Source organism: Trichechus manatus, unplaced genomic scaffold, assembly GCF_000243295.1.
Source record: "Trichechus manatus latirostris isolate Lorelei unplaced genomic scaffold, TriManLat1.0 scaffold00030, whole genome shotgun sequence".
Taxonomy (NCBI): Eukaryota; Metazoa; Chordata; class Mammalia; order Sirenia; family Trichechidae; genus Trichechus; species Trichechus manatus.
The window spans coordinates 13196274-13215979 of record NW_004443966.1 but is presented as its reverse complement, the minus strand read 5'-3'; the positions used below and the strand labels follow the sequence as shown (position 1 = coordinate 13215979).

General features: G+C 37.8%; 1 protein-coding gene across 3 annotated transcripts in view; it reads right to left on the bottom strand.

Annotated features, from left to right (window-relative positions):
* Window positions 1-19706, bottom strand: part of MAP2K5 (mitogen-activated protein kinase kinase 5) — a 277318-nt gene that overhangs the window by 120182 nt on the left and 137430 nt on the right. The window lies entirely within an intron of this gene.

Here is a 19706-nt window from a genome sequence, read left to right as displayed (position 1 = left end):
TTCTTATAATAGTGGTCTTATACAATATTTATCCTTCTGTGACTGACTAAATTCACTCATCATAATGTCCTCCAGCTTCCTCCATATTATAAGATGTTTCATGGCTTCATCGTTGTTCTTTATCATTGAGTAGGATTCCACTGTGTGGATATACCATATTTGTTTATCCATTTGTCCGTTGATGGGCACCTAGGTTGTTTCCATGTTTTTGCTATTGTGAACGGTGCTGCAATGAACATGGGTGTGCATATATCTATTTGTGTGACGGCTCTTATTTCTCTAGGATATATTCCAAGGAGTGGGATAGCTGGATAGTATGGTACTTCTATTTCTAACTTTTTAAGGAAGTGCCAAATCATTTTTAAAGTGGCTGTACCATTTTACATTCCCACCAACAGTGTATAAGTGTTCCAGTCTCTCCACAACCTCTCCAGCATTTATTTTGTGTTTTTTGGATTAATGCTAACCTCGTTGGGGTGAGATGATATCTCATTGTAGTTTTGACCTGCATTTCTCTAATGGCTAATTATCGTGAGCATTTCTTCATGTGTCTGTTAGCCGCCTGAATATCTTCTCTGGCAAAGTGCCTGTTCATATCCTTTGCCCATTTTTTAACTGGGTTATTTGTCTTTTTGTTGTGGAGGTTTTGCAGTATCTTGTAGATTTTAGAGATTAGATGCTGACTGGATTTGTCGTAGCCAAAAATTTTTTCCCAGTCTGTAGGTTGTCTTTTTACTCCTTTGGTGAAGTCTTCTGATGAGCATAAGTGTTTGATTTTTAGGAGCTCCCAGTTATCTAGTCTCTCTTCTGGTGCTTGTGCATTGTTATTTATGGTTCTTATTGTGTTTATGCCATGTATTAGGGCTCCTAGTATTGTCGTTATTTTTTCTTCCATGATCTTTATCGTTTTCGATTTTATATTTAAGTCTTTGATCCATTTTGAGTTAGTTTTTGTGCATGGTGTGAGGTATGGGTCTTGTTTCAGTTTTCTGCAGGTGGATATCGGATCACAAACTTAACACAAAGCATTTTATCTGGAAGCAAAATGTAAGGTCCTGACTCCTCCACTTCCAACCATATCCAGTTTCTGTAGCAGCAAGGGTTTGTCTCAAGTGAAAGTCAAATCAAGTCTTGGCTTCCAACAACATTAAATACACCCATTAACCTCTCCCTGGCCTTTTAGAAAAAGTAAAAAGATAAGAAAATGTTACATTCCTGCAAAGAATTTGCACAAAAAGGATGCATTTTGCTCTGTGTGTAAATGTCAAGCTTGCTCTCCTATTTAAGAAGGAGTAAGGCCACAGGGAAGCCAAGAGAGGGGAAAAAAAAGAAACACCCCAAACATTCATATGTTACTGGTAACAGGTCATATCTGAATGAGACAATGAGAAAATAATTGCAGTACTGCTATTTCCAGTGTCTTACATCACAAATGTTACTGCAGACAATCAGTCAGAAATTGATCTAAAAGATGTGTGTGTGTGTGAACGCATGCATGCTTGTATCAGCCTTCCTTTGTTTCATTTATCCTTCTCTTCCCTTACATCATTTTTGACTGCTGTTACAGTTAACAAAAGAATTGACATAGCCTTCACCAAAGCAGTCATTTGCTAAATAATGACACAAAGGGCTTCTGTGAAGCATGGTCAGTGACAACAATGAGCCTTTTCGGGAATTCAGAGAGCCCACAAAAACCATCCAAGCTGGACAAGAGCACACTACTTTTGATGGTACATACAGAGTAACACCTGCTTAAATGCTTCATGTTTCATGGCAAAAGTGAGTTAGAACAGATAACTGGTTATATTTAATACAGCATATAACCTTAACTAGCCTCACACTGAACGAGACTCATAATCTCTTATGTAACATTAAAAAAAATCTGTAAATGAGTTAATCTCCCTCTGACCCTCCACCCTAAAAAGGGGTATCCAACAAATATCTGAAAGAGTAGGTACTTAATTCAAACTTCAAGTTCATACTCAGTAGCCCAAAATTACTGAACTCTAATTACTATGTGCCAGGCAATGTGCTAGGCACTTTCTCATACATAGCTCACTTAGCGCTGCCTGACTGACTGATACTAGAATGTAAACTCCATAAAGGCAGGGACGTGTTTCTTTTATCATCTACTGCATTCTCAGCCCCTGGAAGACAGCCTGGTATACAGCAAGTACTTAACAAAATTTGTTGAATGGATGAATAAATGAATGAAAACTACAAGCACATAGTGTCATTTTTGTGCTGATGATTCTTTTCAGCGATGAGGGGTTAGCTGTAGAACATGCTTAAGTAGAATGCTCTTCAGTTAACACACACTATGTCCCTCTTTGGAGCCCTGGTGGAGCAGTGGTTAAGAGCTATGGCTGCTAACCAAAAGGTTGGCAGTTCAAATTCACCAGCTACTCTTTGGAAACCCTATGGGGCAGTTCTACTTTGTCCTATGGGGTCACTATGAGTGGGAATTGACTCAACGGCAATGAGTTTTTTTTTTTTTAATTCCTCTTTAGGAGGTTCCCTCTTTCTGCACAAGTTGGTATGGCTTATATACAAGCTAGTACGCCATATATCATATTGCAGAAGAGGCAGGCACAAGCTCTCTTATCAACTGTCTCTCTGCCTCCAGTTTCCCCAATTTCAATATAATTCTTACACCACCATCATATTAAGCTTAAATATACCACTTAAAACACTACATCATTTCTCTCCTTTAGAAGGAAGTTAAACATTCCCTGCCCTTCCCCCACCAGAATGGGAACTCCTGGAGAAGAGGACTGGGCTTTGACACGTGCCTAGCAGTCAGCACAATGCATCACAGGCAGCCCACAGCCGACCCTCAGGTAATGCTTGCTAAACCGAAAGAAATGTTAGACTTTACACAGCCTGGTTTATCTTATTTTTCCTAACTTAATTTTCATTATAGGCCCTCAACTTTTGATTTTTTTCCTGCCTTTTTCTATATTGACACCGTTAAACTACGCTTAAGCCACCACATCAGACAGAGACAACTATGAATAAATATTTTGAGCTCCTGGAAGATGGTGCTTCCCGGGAATCACAAGGTGTGCTAAAAGTAGTAAATCTTCAGCTTCAATCAGCCACATCAGTAGAGAGAAACAGTAAGTGCATCAGCACAGAAAGAATAAAATAACAAAACTGCCAGACTATATTGTAAAAGCCAAGTGTAAATAAGAACTTCACTGTATTTTTCAGCTCTCCAACATCTTCCTTTTAACTTACATTTAAGCCTATTGTTCGACTTTTGCACAGTCACCTGTCAGCCTAGTTTTCAGGAGAACTTTATGTATGAAAGTAGTAGACTCCCAGTCACTCTCAAACCAACCTTTGTATTCCAAATGGACTGTTTTAATCACTGTCTCAAAAAAAAAAAAAAAAGACCAAAACTCCCATCACTCATAGTCTTTGCTCATGCTGAGTGTTCTCCTCTCCCTTCCCATCCCCAGGCTTAGAAACCTTTCCTTATGATTTTCTGACTACCTGGATCCTACCATTCATCACTTCAAGTACCCCACCTTCCTGCTGTCCTAACTACTCAGGCCATCAAAGGCAGTGCTTTGAATTGCGACAGCATTTACTCTCTGCACCATGTGTTTGGAACTGAGCACATGACACTTTCTACTAGTAGTTATTTATCATATTTAGTGTTCCAAGCATCATCACCCCCAGTAATAAGGTTACAGGGTAGGAATATGCTTTATACATTTTTGTATGTATCCCTTCTGAGTATAGTATCTCATTTACTGGTTGGTGGCTTTTTAAGTATACTAAATTTGCTAATATAAATCCTCCCCCCCAACAATATCTTGAGATATAACTTGGATATAATAGGCCATTTTAAACAAAGTTACCCTTACTTCACTCCACAAACATATAGGCCAGGAAGGAAATACTAACAGTGGACTCAGGCTGGAGACAGAAGACTTGGGTTTTAGTCTTTTTGACCCTGCCACAAACTTGGCATGTGACTTTGGAAAAGTCATATACAACCCTCTACGTTTTAGTTCCCACATCTGTAGGGAGATGATGATAGCCACTGCTTCAATCTTAAAGAATTGTAAGGATCAGATGAGATAATGAACGTACAGTTGCTTTTTGAATTATCAAACACTCTATAAATGTAATGTATTATCAAGTGGTAATTAACTAAACTGTAAAAGGTGTTACACTTCACTATATTTAGGAAACAATTTCTACTGCTACTGTAGCAATTGAAGCTTGTATTTGAGAAAAGTACTAGCTGAAAGAAAATAATTTCCAAAGCCAGTAAATAGAACCATATAACCAATTTAATGTTTATGAGAAGGCATTTTTCCCAGACGCTGCGCACTCATTTCTCAGCAAGGCTACTGAATGGTTTCCCTACTTTCATCCTTGCTCTACTATAGTCTGTTGTCAACACAGCAGCTAAAGTGACCATTTTAACACCTACATCAGACCATGTCTTACAGAGAGTATATATACCACTCAGTCTTGCTAAATTAGTCTGGCAATGTTTTCCCTTTAACTGGAGTGTTTAGACCATTTATACTTAACGTAATTATTGATATGATTGGGTTCAAATCTACCAACTTGCTATTTGTTCCATTTGTTCTTTTTCTCATCTTTTCCTATCTCCTTTTGGATGAGTTGAGCTATTTTAGCATTTCATTTTATCTCTACTATTGGCTTCTAAGCCAAGGGTTGGCAAACTCTTTCTATAAAAGGCAAAATAGTAAACATTTTAGTCTTTGAGGGCCATACAGTCTTTGCAGTAACTACTCAGCTCTGCCTCTGTAGTGCAAAAGCAGCCATACATAATTCGTCAATGAATTTTGTTTACAAAACAAGTAGTAGGCTGAATTTGGTCAGTGAGCCAAGTGTGCCAATCTCTGTTTGAAACTATAACTCTTTTTTTTTTTTTTTTAATAGCTGCTCTAAGATTTCCGATGCTTCTTTAACTTATCAGTCTACCTTCAAATAATACTAGGGAATTTCCTTTCTAATATATGGGCTTTACAGCAGTATATTTCCATTTTCTTCCTCCCATCCTTTGTGCTATTGTCATAATTTTAACTCTACATATGTTATAAAAGAAGCCCTGGTGGCACAGTGGTTAAGAGCTCAACTCCTAACCAAAAAGGTTTGCAGTTCGAACCTACCAGCTGCTTCTGCGGGAGAAGGATGTGGCAGTCTGCTTCCTTAAAGATTTACAGCCTTGGAAACCCTTATGAGGCAGTTCTACTCTGTCCAATAGCATTACTATGAGTTGGAATCGACTCTACTGCAGTGGGTTTGGTGTTTTTAAAATACATTATAAGCCCTACATTAAAAAAAAAAAATTTTTGAAACTTATTTTCACTTTAAATAATTATCTTTTAAAGAAATTCAGGAGTGATAAAAATTCTTTTATAATTATCCACGTTTACTATTTCTGGCGCTCTTCATTCCTTCCTGTAGATTCAGCCTTCCATCTGGTATTATCTTCCTTCTGCCTAAATAAGTTCCTTTAACATTTCTTATAATGGTGGTTTACTGGCAGTGAATTCTCTCAACTTTGTCTGAAAACAACTTTATTTCATCATTATTTTTGATACAGTCAAAATACATTTTTGATATAGTTATTGGCCATAGAATTCTGGGTTCAAAAGATTTTTTTTTAACTTTTTAAAGATGTCTTTCCATTATCTTATGTCTTGATAGCATCCAGCAACAAGTTGGCTGTATTCTTGCCTTCATTCCTCTCTACTTAGTCAGGTTTTTTTTTTTTTCTTTTTTCTTTTCCTTTCTCTCTCTTTTTCTGAATATTTTTTTTTTATCACTGGTTTTCAGAAATTTGATTCTGATGTGCTTTAGTGTGGTTTTGTGTTTATCCTGGTTAGGGTTTCTTGAGATTTTTAGATCTGTGGGTTTATTGGTTTCATCAAATTAGAACATTTTAGGCCATTATTTCTTCAAATTACTTGTTTCCTTCTTTCTCCTCTCCTTCCAGGACTTGGTTACACATACATGCTAGACTTCTACTGTCTCCAATGTCACAAAGACTGTGTTCATTTTTTTAAAGTCTCTTTTCTCCTTGTAGTTTATTTTGGATTAACTTCTGTATCTCTAAGATCATTGATAATTTCTTCTGTAGTGTCCAATCTACTGTTAATCCCATTCAGTGAAATACTCATTTCAGATATTTTATTTTTCATCTCTAGATGTTCATTTGGTTCTTTGTATCTTTCATGTCTTCCCTCATTATGCTCATGTTTTCCTTTACATCCTTGAGCATATTTATAATATTTGTTTTAAAGTCTTTGTCTGAAAAGTCCATTATCTTTGGTGGGGTTATCTGTTTCTAACGACTGATTTTTCTCATGGCTATGGTCTTTCATCCATAATCAGAAGAAAAATTCTTTGTAGTAATTTTTTTTTGGATGCTAGATATTGTTGTTGAGTACTGAATTTTGTTGTAATCCTTTGAAAAGTGTTGGACTTGGTACTGGCAGGTAATTAAGCTATCTGTAGACAGCTTAATTTGTTTGGGGCTTATTTTAAAGCATTTCTCTCTCTGTTTTTATGAAGAGTCTAAGGTTTACTACAAAAACCCTTACTCTAGGGCTAGTTTAGCTGCACTACTAAAGCATGACCCTTATGAAGTCTCTCCTGAGTGCTCCAATGTATTTAATGAGGTCTCTCCACTCTGGCTGGTAAGAATTAAAAAGACTTCCAACCTTATATGAGCTTTGGGAATTGTCTGACTTAGAGTTCCTCGAAAATGTTCTAAGACATTTGTCTTCTATCTTCATGACATGTCAACCTACTTACACATAGATTGATATTTATTCAGATTCAAGGAAACCCTATATAAGTGGCATAGCTCTTGTCTCTCTTTGACTTTGCCCCATAAATTCTACTCATTTTGGCTTTCTTGAACTCTAAACTCTGTCTCTTCAACTCAGCAAGATCTTTGGGCTCTGTTTGGGTTCCTTCTCCCAATGCTGCGGTCTGGAAATTGTCTCTAGGCAGAAAGCGTGGGTGATTATATGGCTCATCTCATTTGTTTCCCTTCTCTCTGGGATCACAGCCCCACACTGCTTGTTATCTAATGTCTTAAGACAGTTGTTTAATATATTTTGTTCAATTTTGGTGGTGGGAAATCCCATAGTGGTGATTCCTTCATGGGCAGAAGTGGAAGTACTCCTTTATTTTTAAATTCTTGTTTTTGTCTTTTGTCAATCATTTGACCTTATATTTTAAGATACCTCAAATCCTTTTGAAAGTAGATGGGATATAAATAATACTCAGACTTTTTAATTTAATTAGACTAACTCTGAATTTATGTGGCAGAATTTGAAGCCAATGGACTTTAAATTTTGGAATGAAGATAGCTCCCCTGATTTAAGTTTCACTTTATCTGGGATTAAATATTGGACCTTATATCTGAGGTATCAATAATCCTAGTATATAGCTGCTGAACTTACTACCTCAAGTCTTCATTCAAAGCATGTAGATTCTACAATTCTTAAGAACAGCTCCAGGAATACTGAATGATCTGACTTTGTTTCAACTTTACTCCAAGCCATAGACAATAGCACAACAGATTAGGCAGAAAGATTACTTTTAAGGAGGTAGTTATATCTATACTTATTTTCATGCAATCTCAAGTTACGGAAAACAAACAGCAACTGAAGGCATACAGCTCTTCATTGAGCTCACTAAAGACATCATAGCCTTTCTTCTGTAAGCAAAGCCCAGAAAAGGTGAGTCATTAAAGTGACTGATTATAAATGGCAATCATCAAGGCAGATGCAAGTCATTTTGATTTAATCAGGCCATTAATTATTAGGGCTTATCAATTAGTTTTATTGAAGGCAGGGAAGCTTAAATGAATAGTAGGGCATTGATTTTAACTGAGACGTTTTCTCAAAGAAAATACAAATGAGGTGTGTAGAAGCCCAGATTACAGGTCCTTTTTGTACCACTAAAGAAAAATAAATTCCTTCTAATGCAGCACAAAAGGTTTTAGTGAAAAACCAAATTAACTTTAATCCCCTCTGTATTAAGTATGAAATATCATGTTTTGGTGTTCCCTAATTTGAGGTTTGGTTTCAATCTATCTTAGCCAAGAGGTCAATATCATGTTAGAGAAAGTGAAAGAAAGGGTACAATGCAAAGTGACCCAGGTTTAATATCAGATATTCCTTACCTTCTTTCATTTTAGGAAAAATAATTACTTTATCTAGACAGGCTTTTAAAGGAGTCAATATATTCCTGTCGGTCAGATCCCCTCGGGGGAAGCAGAGTGATACCATGGAAAGTGCCCTCTGGACTTCATCCAATATCCTAGTGTGAGCCGCAGCATACTGTTTGTGAGACTGTAGACAAGTCATTTAAACCTCACTGAGCCTCTGTTCCCTTGTATATATAGCATATATATATGCGGTGATATATAAGATCAGGAATATACCTGATCTTCCTACGCTGTCAAGGTTGTTATGAAAATTAAGTGAGATTGTGTGCTTAGCAGTGACTGGTACATAGCTGTAGCTCAATGAATTGTTGAATAACATGAATGGGAAAAATATTTCATACACTTGAATGCACTACATATACTGTAAGCCACTGCTTCGTAAAATTGGTAATAACACCCTAGAAAGTCAGGATGTGGACCATCTGATACAATGAACCACATCCAAATGCTAAGTGAGGTTAACATTCATTATACCAGCTCCACCTAAAGGCAGGCTACTTCTGGAATGTTAAGTGCTATTCAGTTGGGATCACAGAGAAGTTCACAATTATCCAATCACAACATGTGACTTCCGTACCAATATTTTCCCACTCCTTTAGTGGAATTTCAGATTAAACTGGGCTCTTCAGTGACAGTAATGAATATTTGAGTTGCCACAGTGACAGCCCAAGGAGATAACAGGTGCTTATGATGTGGTTCCATCCAATAATTTGAGGTGTTTAGAAGATTATTAGAAAAATATCAGGGAGTGGAAAGAATGGAAGATTTTACAAACAGACTCTCATGTCATGCTGAGGATAATAGTAGGTCATTTTCTAAAGGAGTCTTTAACTGAATAAAAGTCAGCCGCAAAGTTTCTTTACCAATTAAACATAAACTTACCATATTACCCAGCAATTCCAGTTCTACATATCTACCCGAGAACTAAAATTTAGGACCACATTAAGACTTGTATATGAATAGCAGCATTATTCATAATAGCCCTGAACTGGATACAATCCAAACATCCATCTATTAGTGAATGGATAGACAAAATGTGGTTAATCCATACAATGGGATACTGTTCATCAATAAAAATGAATGAAGTGCAGATACATGCTAGAGCATGTATGAACCTCAAAAATATTATGCTAAATAAATAATGCTAGACAAACAAGACTTCATATTGTATGATTCTTTTATGTAAAATGTCCAGAAGAGGCAAATACAGAGTCAGAAAGCAGATTAGTGGTTGCCTGGGGTTTGAGGATAGGAGCAGGGGTTGACTGCAAACAGGAATGAAGACTCTTTTTGGGGTGATGACAATGTTCTAAAACTAGATTATGGGATGTTTACACAATTCTATAAATTTACTAAAAATCATTAAGTTGTACACTTAAAACAGATGAATTTTATGGTACGTAAGTTAGGTATCAATAAAGCCGTCAAAAAAAAGATCAGCCTCAAAACACATCTTGGCTTATCATGAACTCTCCATGGCTTAGAAGGTCCCTTGGGGTCACCACAGTCACTTTCCTACTCTATCTAACAAAGTGTGAAGCATCAGTTAATTACACTGATCTTGTACTATAAAAACCAGTCACCATTGAGTCGCTCTGACTCATGGTGACCCCATGTGTGTCAGAATAGAAATGTACTCCATAGGGTTTTCAATGGCTGATTTTTTGGAAGTAGATCACCAGGCCTTTCTTCCAGATTGCCACTGGATGGACTCAAATTGCCAACTTTTCAGTTAGCAGCCAAGCACATTAACCATTTGCACTATGCAGGGATTCACATCAGTGGTAAATGGTTATTTCCCCCCAAAACTGATATACACTAGGCAGCCTGATTAACTATGACTACAAATATTTAAAGAAAGATACTAATTTTAAAAAATATTGCTTTTGTGTATTTAAGATTATTTCCCTAAATGACTAAGGCTATGTCTACAAAACACAAAAGGAACTGGTTCAAACATGAATAATTCGGTTAACAAACGACAGTTGGTTCCATAACTCCCAGTAACTGCTCTTACTGATTTTCAAGCTGGACTAACTGATCTTTTTTCTTTTTTCACTGAATTGACCAAATTGACTGTGGAAATTGATATTATGTCGAGACAACCCATGTTGCCACCCATAACCGCCTCATGCAGGAAACTGTATCTTTACACATGCTGCATCAATTAGCCATTAAACAACCCATGTAAACAGCAGCAAGCTGAAGCTTGCTAACAGAGGCCACGGTCCTCGAAAGCATGTGCTCTCTGCAGCTCTTCACAAAAGGCTCCTCTGCCCATGCCCAGCTCCTGGCCCCAGCACAATAGGGGTCACAGTGGAAGGCTATCCTGAGTCGGGATTTGGCTGGGTGCCGATGGGACCGTTCAAAACAGATAAAAGTAAAGCTCTCTCACAAAACTACAGCTGGAGTTACCCAAAGAGTAAGAACTTATTATGTGATAATTTCCTGGTAAGATTAGTGTCAAAGAAAATCATGACTTTGTACACATTACTGTGTGCTTTCTCTTGTCAGAAAAAGAAAACTCTGCAAATTGAAGATTCCCTTTTTGCTGTGATCCGCTCTCATTGGGTGCTGGCACATCTCCTACTTTCACTTCCCTTTGGCCTCTGTTTTGTTATGTACTTGAAATATCTAATTTGCTCTCTGCTTTCATATGTAAGCTCACTGAACACTCTTAGAAACAGGCATGGTGCAAGTCTTAAAGAAACAATAGTTCAGTTTTAAAACAAGGCATGTGGCTCTGATGTGGGAAGCAGAAATAAACTTCTCTTCAACTTTTCCCCCCTATAAAGAAATTACACTGTTTTGCTTGAATGCCAGGAAGCCGCTCTCCGTTTACTAGGAGCCAGAGGAGACATCAGCAGGTTTCCACTCCTAGTAACCTCTTCTAGCACTGTGGCTGGGTGCTTCAACAACCTCTTTCATTATGTTTAATTGTCTTATGAAAAGACAACAACCAATATATCTATCTAGTTATTTCTTGGGGACTTCATTCTAATGAATGAAAACAGCAGGTACAATTAAATATAGACTATGCTGGCATTCCACATTACAAATTCATCTGTGCACAACAGGAACACACTTCAGAGAAAACCACAATGCGATATAAAAGTTATTATAATCATTCCATCACATAATAAAGGGTAGGTCATCCAAATATTCCTGCAAACGCCTTAAATAAAATTAAGCAGTATAATCAGCCATTCTAAACGGCGGTTATCATCTAGAGAGTCCCATGATTCATCTCAGAATGGAGGAAACAAATACGGCTTTCCTTCTTCACGTATGATAAAGACAGGAGACATGCGGCATTTATAATGTTAATCAGGGCAAAAAGGCCTGGGTTTCTCATTCTCTCTTCCCTCAATCCTTTCATAGTAAGTAAAGAGGTTTCCTTCTTCAATTTCTACCTGCAACATGAACATACACTGGTGGTAGAATGAGTTCCTTGGAGTCTGGTTGTTGCTGTTAGGTGCCATCAAGTCCGTTCCGACTCACAGTGACCCTACTACGTACAACAGAAAGAAACAATGCCAGATCCTGCACCATCCCTGCAATCCTTGTTATGCTTGAGCCCACTGTTGCAGCAACAGCGTCAATCCAACTCATTGAGGGTCTTCCTCTTTTTCACTGACCCTCTACTTTGCCAAGCATGATGTCCTCCTACAGGGACTGGTCCCTCCTGGTAACATGTTCAAATTATGTGAGATGAAGTCTCGCCATCCTTGCTTCTAAGGAGCATTCTGGCTGTACTGGCATCTGGAGGTACCCATGTTCTGCCCCAGCTCTGGAACGATCTACTTCCCCAAGTCTAAGATACCACTGATAGTAACTGATTCCTACTGAACATAAAAGCTTTTCATCAAAAAAAAGGGAGGGGGTGTGCGGTGGGGCAGAAATACTACATTAAATGCATAAATGAATTATAAGATACATTTTGATTGTAGACATGACTTGGGGCAGCATGTCCAAAAGAATAATACTGGTAAAATGCTTTAAAGAAATAATTATTACAGCAGATAACACTTCTTGGGTACTTGCTATGTACCAGGCAATGGGCTAAGTGCTTTATATGCATTATTATCTCATTTAATTCTCATTATAACCTTCGAGTTAGGTATTATTATTAATCTCATTTCACCAATGAGAAAATTGAGGCTCAAATTAATGAAGTTACTTGCCCAAGGTCACATATCCAAATGCTCCAACCTTACCTCTTTAGCGTTAACAAACCACATTATATTTATGAGATAAATCTCATCTGAACCAATGGGGCTGGATTATTATTCTAGCTTTGGCATTCAACTGTTGGCTGATCTTGGGAAATTACAAGGAAAGTAGTGTTGACGTTTACTGAAGGCTGTTTCCATTTCTGGCTAGTTTTCTCTAGAAGAGAAGTAGATAAAGGAGGGAAGTTTGAGCAAGTTTCCAACTATTCCTTCTCACTTAACCTCTTGCTTTTTCTCTTGAAAAACAACTGTTTGAACCATAATCATAGTTGTTAGGTGCCAGACATCGTTCTATGACCTCAAAGAGGTTAAGAAACAGGCCCAAGGCCACAGAGCTGAGTTAAGAGGCAGAAGCAGAACTTAAATCTAGGTCTGACCCTAAAACTAGAGGTCTTCCATTAGGCCATCAACTACTTCTTGCCTTTCCTATGACTGAGCAAGTTACTTAGCCTCTTTGAGCTTTAGTATCCTCATCTAAAAATGGGGATACAATGGTACCTTCCTTACAAGGTTATCATGAGAATTAAATAAAATACACAAAAGATCTAATATAACAGTACCTAGAAAGTACTCAATAAATGATATTAATAATCATTATTATTCTAATCCAGAAGGAACTTAAATCCTCCAACACAAAAAAATAAAATAAAAAGGCTTTGATCTCCATGATGCTGAGCAACTCAAAGCCATGTCCCTGGAGAAAGGTGCAGACATTAAGAAGTCTTTTGACTACTAAAGCTGTCTGTCCATTCTACCTGGCAGAATGTTTTAGCTGAGGATAAATCTCTTACTTTAATACTAGAAAGGGGAAAAAAGGATGACTTCCAATTAAGCCACACTGCAAAAAGTTCCAGGAGAAAAACATTCCCAGAAAAAACTGATTCAATTTGTTCATCCAAAAAATAAGCACTGGCATGCAACCAGTGTCACAGAATACCTGTGGCCTCCACCCTCTACCAAGAGAAATAACCCAACCATCCATCATGTGGTATTCTCCCTCCCCCTCTGCTCTGAGATCCTAAACTTCACAGTTTGCCTAAGCGACAAAGCTATGATCAGAGCTATCTGTGGGGCTCAGCGAATCAGATATTTATCTGCATGCTGAGTGCCTCTTGCTGGATGGTTAGCCAGGGATCACCTCACTGGGTGCCATAAAGATCTGTGAGTTGAAAAACACAATGATCACATCATCTACTTTAAATCTCAATCCCCAGTAAGGCAGAATGGGGGGCTAACTTCCTTCCCTGTAGGTCACATGTCCTCTTCTTTTTCCTCTAAGGCTTCTGTTGACATTCATTTTCAGAATGGGGGTGGGGGGGAGTGGCCTGTATGGTTATTTACCCTGGGTTCCTCACCTTCTTGGAGATGACCTTAGACTCAAATCCTAAAAGGGATAACTGTGCCTATGATCAAACTCTATCACAGATGCATAAAAGAGAGAAAATTAAGTCTAGGACAACCATCTTTGATTAAGTAGACCACTAGAATACAGGCAACTGCAGAAAGATCACATATTCTTCTTTTTTTTTTAAATGATGTGTTTTATTTTGAGATAAGTGCAGATTCACAAGCAGTTTTAAGAAATAATGCAGAGATCCTGTGTCCCTTTTACCCAGTTTCCCACAATGGTAACATCTTGCAAAACTGTATATAGTACAGTATCACAAACAGTATATTGATACTGTTACAGCCAAGACAGAATATTTCCATCACCACAAGGATCCCTCATCTTTCTCTTTTTATAGCCACATTCATTTCCCTCCTGTCCTTATCCTCTCATTAAGTTCTGCCAAGCATTAATTTGTTTTCCATTTCTATAACTTTGTCATTTCAAAAATGTTACATAAGTGGAATCATACAGCATGTAACCTTTTGGGATTGGCTTTTCTCACTCGGTATAGTCTCTGGAAATTCATCCTACTTGTTATGTATATCAACAGTTTGTTCCTTCTTATTATTGACTAGAATTCCATGGTATGGGTACTTGTTGAAGGAAAAGATGGGTTGTTTCCATTTTGGGGGTATTACTGTACAAGTTTCTGTGTGAATGTAACTTTTCATTTCTGTGGGATAAATCCCCAGGAGAAGAACTGCTGGGTCATATGGTAGTTGCATGTTTGTTTTTAAGCTGTCGAATTGTTTTCCAGAGGGTATGTACACCAGCAATGTCTGAGTGACCCATCTCTCCGCATCCTTGCCAGCATTTGCAGTTGTCACTATTTTTTTATTTTAGCCATTCGATAGGTGTGTAGTGATATCTCATTGTGGGTTTAACTTGCATTTTTCTAATGGTTAATGATGTTGAACATCTTTTCATGTGCTTATTTGCCATCTGTATATCCTTTTTGGTGGAATGTCTCTTCATGTCTTTTGCCCATTTTCTAATTGGATTGTTTGTTTTTCTACTGTTGAGTTTTGAGTTCTTTATATACTCTAGACAAATATTCTTTTAAAAGAAGACATTTAACTGACAATATACAGGTTTCTTGCCTTTTGAAAATCATTACCACAAACCCAGAAATCCCCAGTGATCTCCTGAGGCAAAGAGAATGAATGACCAAAGTGGGGAAGGAGACGTAATTTCTAGAGACGTTCGTTTGTGTGGATAGTCAGAGCTGGAGAAAAACCAACAACCCAGAGTCATTAAGCTAGTTTGTTTACCTCAGCTAATGGGCTAAGACTTTTTTTTTCCTTGCAAAAACACAAATGTTCACGAGTTATGATCTACTGCATACTACAGCACTGGCACGTGATTTATATTTATAGTTAAAAGACAGTATTTAAAAGATTTTTATATAGGATCCAAGGTGTTTCCATCACTAGTACTTGTCGAACAAAATTATGCTCCCCTTCTAGACACATTTGACTAAATGGTCACTCAGGGAAGGAAACTCCCACACCTCAATTCTCTCATTATTATATGGCTGTGACACAAAGACAAGCAGGATGATTCCTTTTAAATAGACCTGGATTACTCAATACTAGCCAGTTCTTTTTAATAACGGTGTCTGGTCCTGCAGAAAGCAAAAATATGACTTAGATTATTTAAAAACTTGCTATAAGCTAAAGTTAAGCACAAACTGTGTGGATCTCTATGAAAGAGGTTGTTTTGAAAGTTGTGTGCAAATTACATTTCTATTCACAAATTACTTAAAATTAACCAGGTTAGTTTTCTATTTATACTAATGCTTTCCACCAATCCTTTTCCTTAAAGCTTCACTTTATCTAGCAAATGATCATTCCCTAATTTATTTTTGCTACAAATCCCAACTTTTACATATACTAAGATATTCTTTTAACATTGCTACTTTGACATTCATAAAGTTTTCATTGGCTAATTCTTTTCAGAAGTAGACTGCCAGGTCCTTCTTCCTGACTCTGAAACTTGCTCTTGAATGTCGAGTTGCTAAAGCAAAAGGAAAAAATGAACTTCTGTTCAGTAAAAGAACTGAACGGAAGATTTCAAAGGGTGGCTTGAGAAGACTAAGTAAAGTGTTATGATGAAGTGTGCAAAGTCCTGGAGTTAGAAAACCAAAAGGGAAAAACACACTCGGCATTTTTCAAGCTGAAAGAACTGAACAAAAAATTCAAGCCTCGAGTTGCAATAGTGAAGTATTCTACAGGGAAAACATTAAACGACGCAGGAAGCATAAAAAGAAGATGGAAGGAATACACAGAGTCACTATACCAAAAAGAATTTGTCAATGTTCAACCATTTCAGGAGGTAGCAAATGATCAGGAACAGATGGTACTAAAGGAAGAAGTCCAAGCTGCACTGAAGGCACTGTTGAAAAACAAGGATCCAGGAATTGACAGAATACCAATCGAGATGTCTCAACAAACAAGTGCAGTGCTGGAAGTGCTCACTCATCTACACCAAGAAATCTGGAAGACAGCTACCTGGCCAATCAACTGAAAGAGATCTATATTTATGCCTATTCCCAAGAAAGGGGATCCATCCGAATGCAGAAATTATCGAACAATATTATTAATATCACATGCAAGCAAAATTTTGCTAAAGATCATTCAAAGGTGGCTGCAGCAGTATATTGATAGGGAACTGCCAGAAATTCAAGAAGGATTTAGAAGAGGACGCAGAACCAGGGATATCATTGCTGATGTCAGATGGATCCTGGCTGAAGGCAGAAAATACCAGAAAGATGTTTACCTGTGTTTTACTGACTATGCTAAGGCATCTGACTGTGTGGATCATAACAAATTATGGATAACACTGCAGAGAATGGGAATTCCAGAATACTTAATTGTGCTCATGAGGAATCTGTACAGGGATCAAGAGGCAGTCGTTCGAACAGAACAAGGGGATACTGCATGGTTTAAAATCAGGAAAGGTGTGCATCAAGGTTGTATCCTTTCACCATACTTATTCAATCTGTACGCTGAGCAAATAATCCGAGAAGCTGGACTATATGAAGAAGAACACAGCATCAGGATTGGAGGAAGACTCATTAACAACCTGCATTATGCAGATGACACAACCCTGCTTGCTGAAAGTGAAGAAGACTTGAAGCACTTACTGATGAAGATCAAAGACCACAACCTTCAGTATGGACTACACTTCTACATAAAGAAAACAAAAATCCTCACAACTGGACCAATAACCAACATCATGATAAAGGGAGAAAACAGTTGAGGTTGTCAAGGATTTCATTTTACTTGGATCCACAATCAACACCCATGGAAGCAGCAGTCAAGAAATCATTGGGCATTGCATTGTGCAAATCTGCTGCAAAAGATCTCTTTAAAGTGTTAAAAAGCAAAGATGTCACCTTGAGGACTAAGGTGTGCCTCACCCAAGCCATGGTGTTTTCAATCGCCTCATATGCGTGTGAAAGCTGGACAATGGATAAAGAAAACCGAAGAAGAACTGACCCCTTTGAATTGCGGTGTTGGCGAAGAATACTGAATATACCGTGGACTGCCAGAAGAATGAACAAATCCATCTTGGAAGAAGTACAACCAGAATGCTCCTTAGAAGCAAGGATAGCGAGACGACGTCTCACATACTTTGGACATGTTATCAGGAGGGATCAGTCCCTGGAGAAGGACATCATGCTTGGTAAAGTAGAGGGTCAGTGAAAAAGCAGAAGACCCTCAACGAGATGGATTGACACTGTGGCTGCAACAATGGGCTCAAGCATAGCAACAACTGTGAGGATGGCACAGGACCGGCCAGGGTTTCGTTCTGTTGTGCACAGGATTGCTATGAGTTGGAACCGATTCGACTGCACCTAACAACAACAACACTTTGACATTAAAATTCCCTTCCTAAGTAATTCAAAGGTTTTACTTCTACCATCTCATTCCTCTTCTCTCTTTTATTTAAATATAATTATTACGGGATATAATACAAATATTCTTATAACATTTTAAAAATCACTTTACACTGACTGATTTCATTTAAAAGTTAATAGCAAATACATATAACTTTATCCCCTACACATTTTTTAATTTTCAGCCTCCAGTTGTCTTCCAAACTCCTTCCTGAAAAAGGAAACCCTTGCATAGACCATCCTTGTACTTTTTTTTTTGAGACTTTTACAATTACTTCAAAATAAAAAATTGAGAGAAAAAAGGATGTCTTTGCTTTCTACTCAAGTTGTGACTCTACATGTCTTTTTTATAATTCTTTATTAATGATAACATTTTAATTCAGTAATACTTTACACTTTTTTAAAAACCTCTTCCTCTTAAAGATGCCTTTTGATTACATCAGTCCGGTTTGTAAAGCAATCGTTTTCTTAGTTAAATCACATTGCTTTAATTCTCAATGATTTCTTTGCACTTCAATCTCTTATCTTCAGTTCTTAAACATTTCGTTTACTTCCTAGAATTCTCCACTTCTTCGAAGGAACACCTTAGTTTACACACATAAAGAACTTAGAACAGTGCCTGGTACAGAGTAAATGTTTAATGAATATTCATTATTACTACATACCCTATCATTACTATTTTCATGGAAAAATCTACTCTACAGGATTCTCATTTCTTTCTTTCCTCTCCCCTGTGCGACTCTGATTTGCTCTGCTCTCTTACTTTGCCAACATGTCATGCTTCTTCAATCATGAAATTCAGAATGCTGGCTCTTGGAGGGAACTGAGTAATTATCCACCCATCCCCATCGTATATATGAGGAAACTGAGGCCCAGAGAGTAGGAATAGCTGCCTCTCCAAGGACACACAGCAGACAGGCAATCAATGGGACTGAACTGGTAACACCAAATAAAGTTCTATCTCTTCTTAGAAATTTCTCTCTTTTAATTTTCCAAGGCGAGTCAAGTCAGTGCTGCACATCTGCAGATCTCTAGCAATGTCACTGGGGAAATGGTTTAACTAAGGAGACGTTTTCCAACTTTTGGATGTTCTAAGTTGCTGTGCCAATGACAATAACTTTGAGTTTTCCCTCCTTCCCTCTCTGTTCATCTCCCTTCCTCCTCCTTTTCCGCCATTGTAAATGTCTTCTAAATCATGAGGGAATCCTTTTGTTTCTAGCTACTGAGTTGCTTCTGGCAGTCCATTTGTCAGGAGCCATGGAGACATGGTGATAATGACACAATCACCAAGACCCTTTGAAAGAATGGTTTGTCTTTTTGGTAGAAGAAATTTCTAAGGTAGAGCTTTTACCACACTGCTGTAACAGAATGCCTTCTCTCTCTCTCTCACTCTTTTATTAAAAAGCCTGGGGTAGAATTTACATGCAGTAAAATTCACCCTTTTAAGACCAACAGGTTTATGCATTCTAACAAATGTATACAGTCATGTTACCACCACCAAAATCAATTATCCAGAATATTTTCAACACCCCAAAAAGTTCTTTCATGCCTTTATAGTCAACCCTTCCCCACCCTTTGGCAACCACTGATATACTGTCCATCCCCATAGTTTTGCCTTTTCCAGATTGACATGTAAGTGGAACCACACTATAGGTGGCCTTTTGAGTCTGCTTCCTTTCACTCTGCATAATGTACGTGAGACTCATCCATGTTGTCGCATGTATCAGTAGTTTGTTCCTTTTTATTGCTGAGTAGGATTCCATTGTATGGTGTATCAGTTTATCCACTCAGCAGCTGAAGGAGACTTGGGTTGTTTCTAGTTTGGGGCTATTTATTACGAATGAGCACTACCCATACATCCAGTTTTTGTGTGGATGTATGTGTTCATTCTCAAATATCCAGGAGTGGGATTGCTGTATCATGTGGCAGGAAACTGCCAAACTGTTT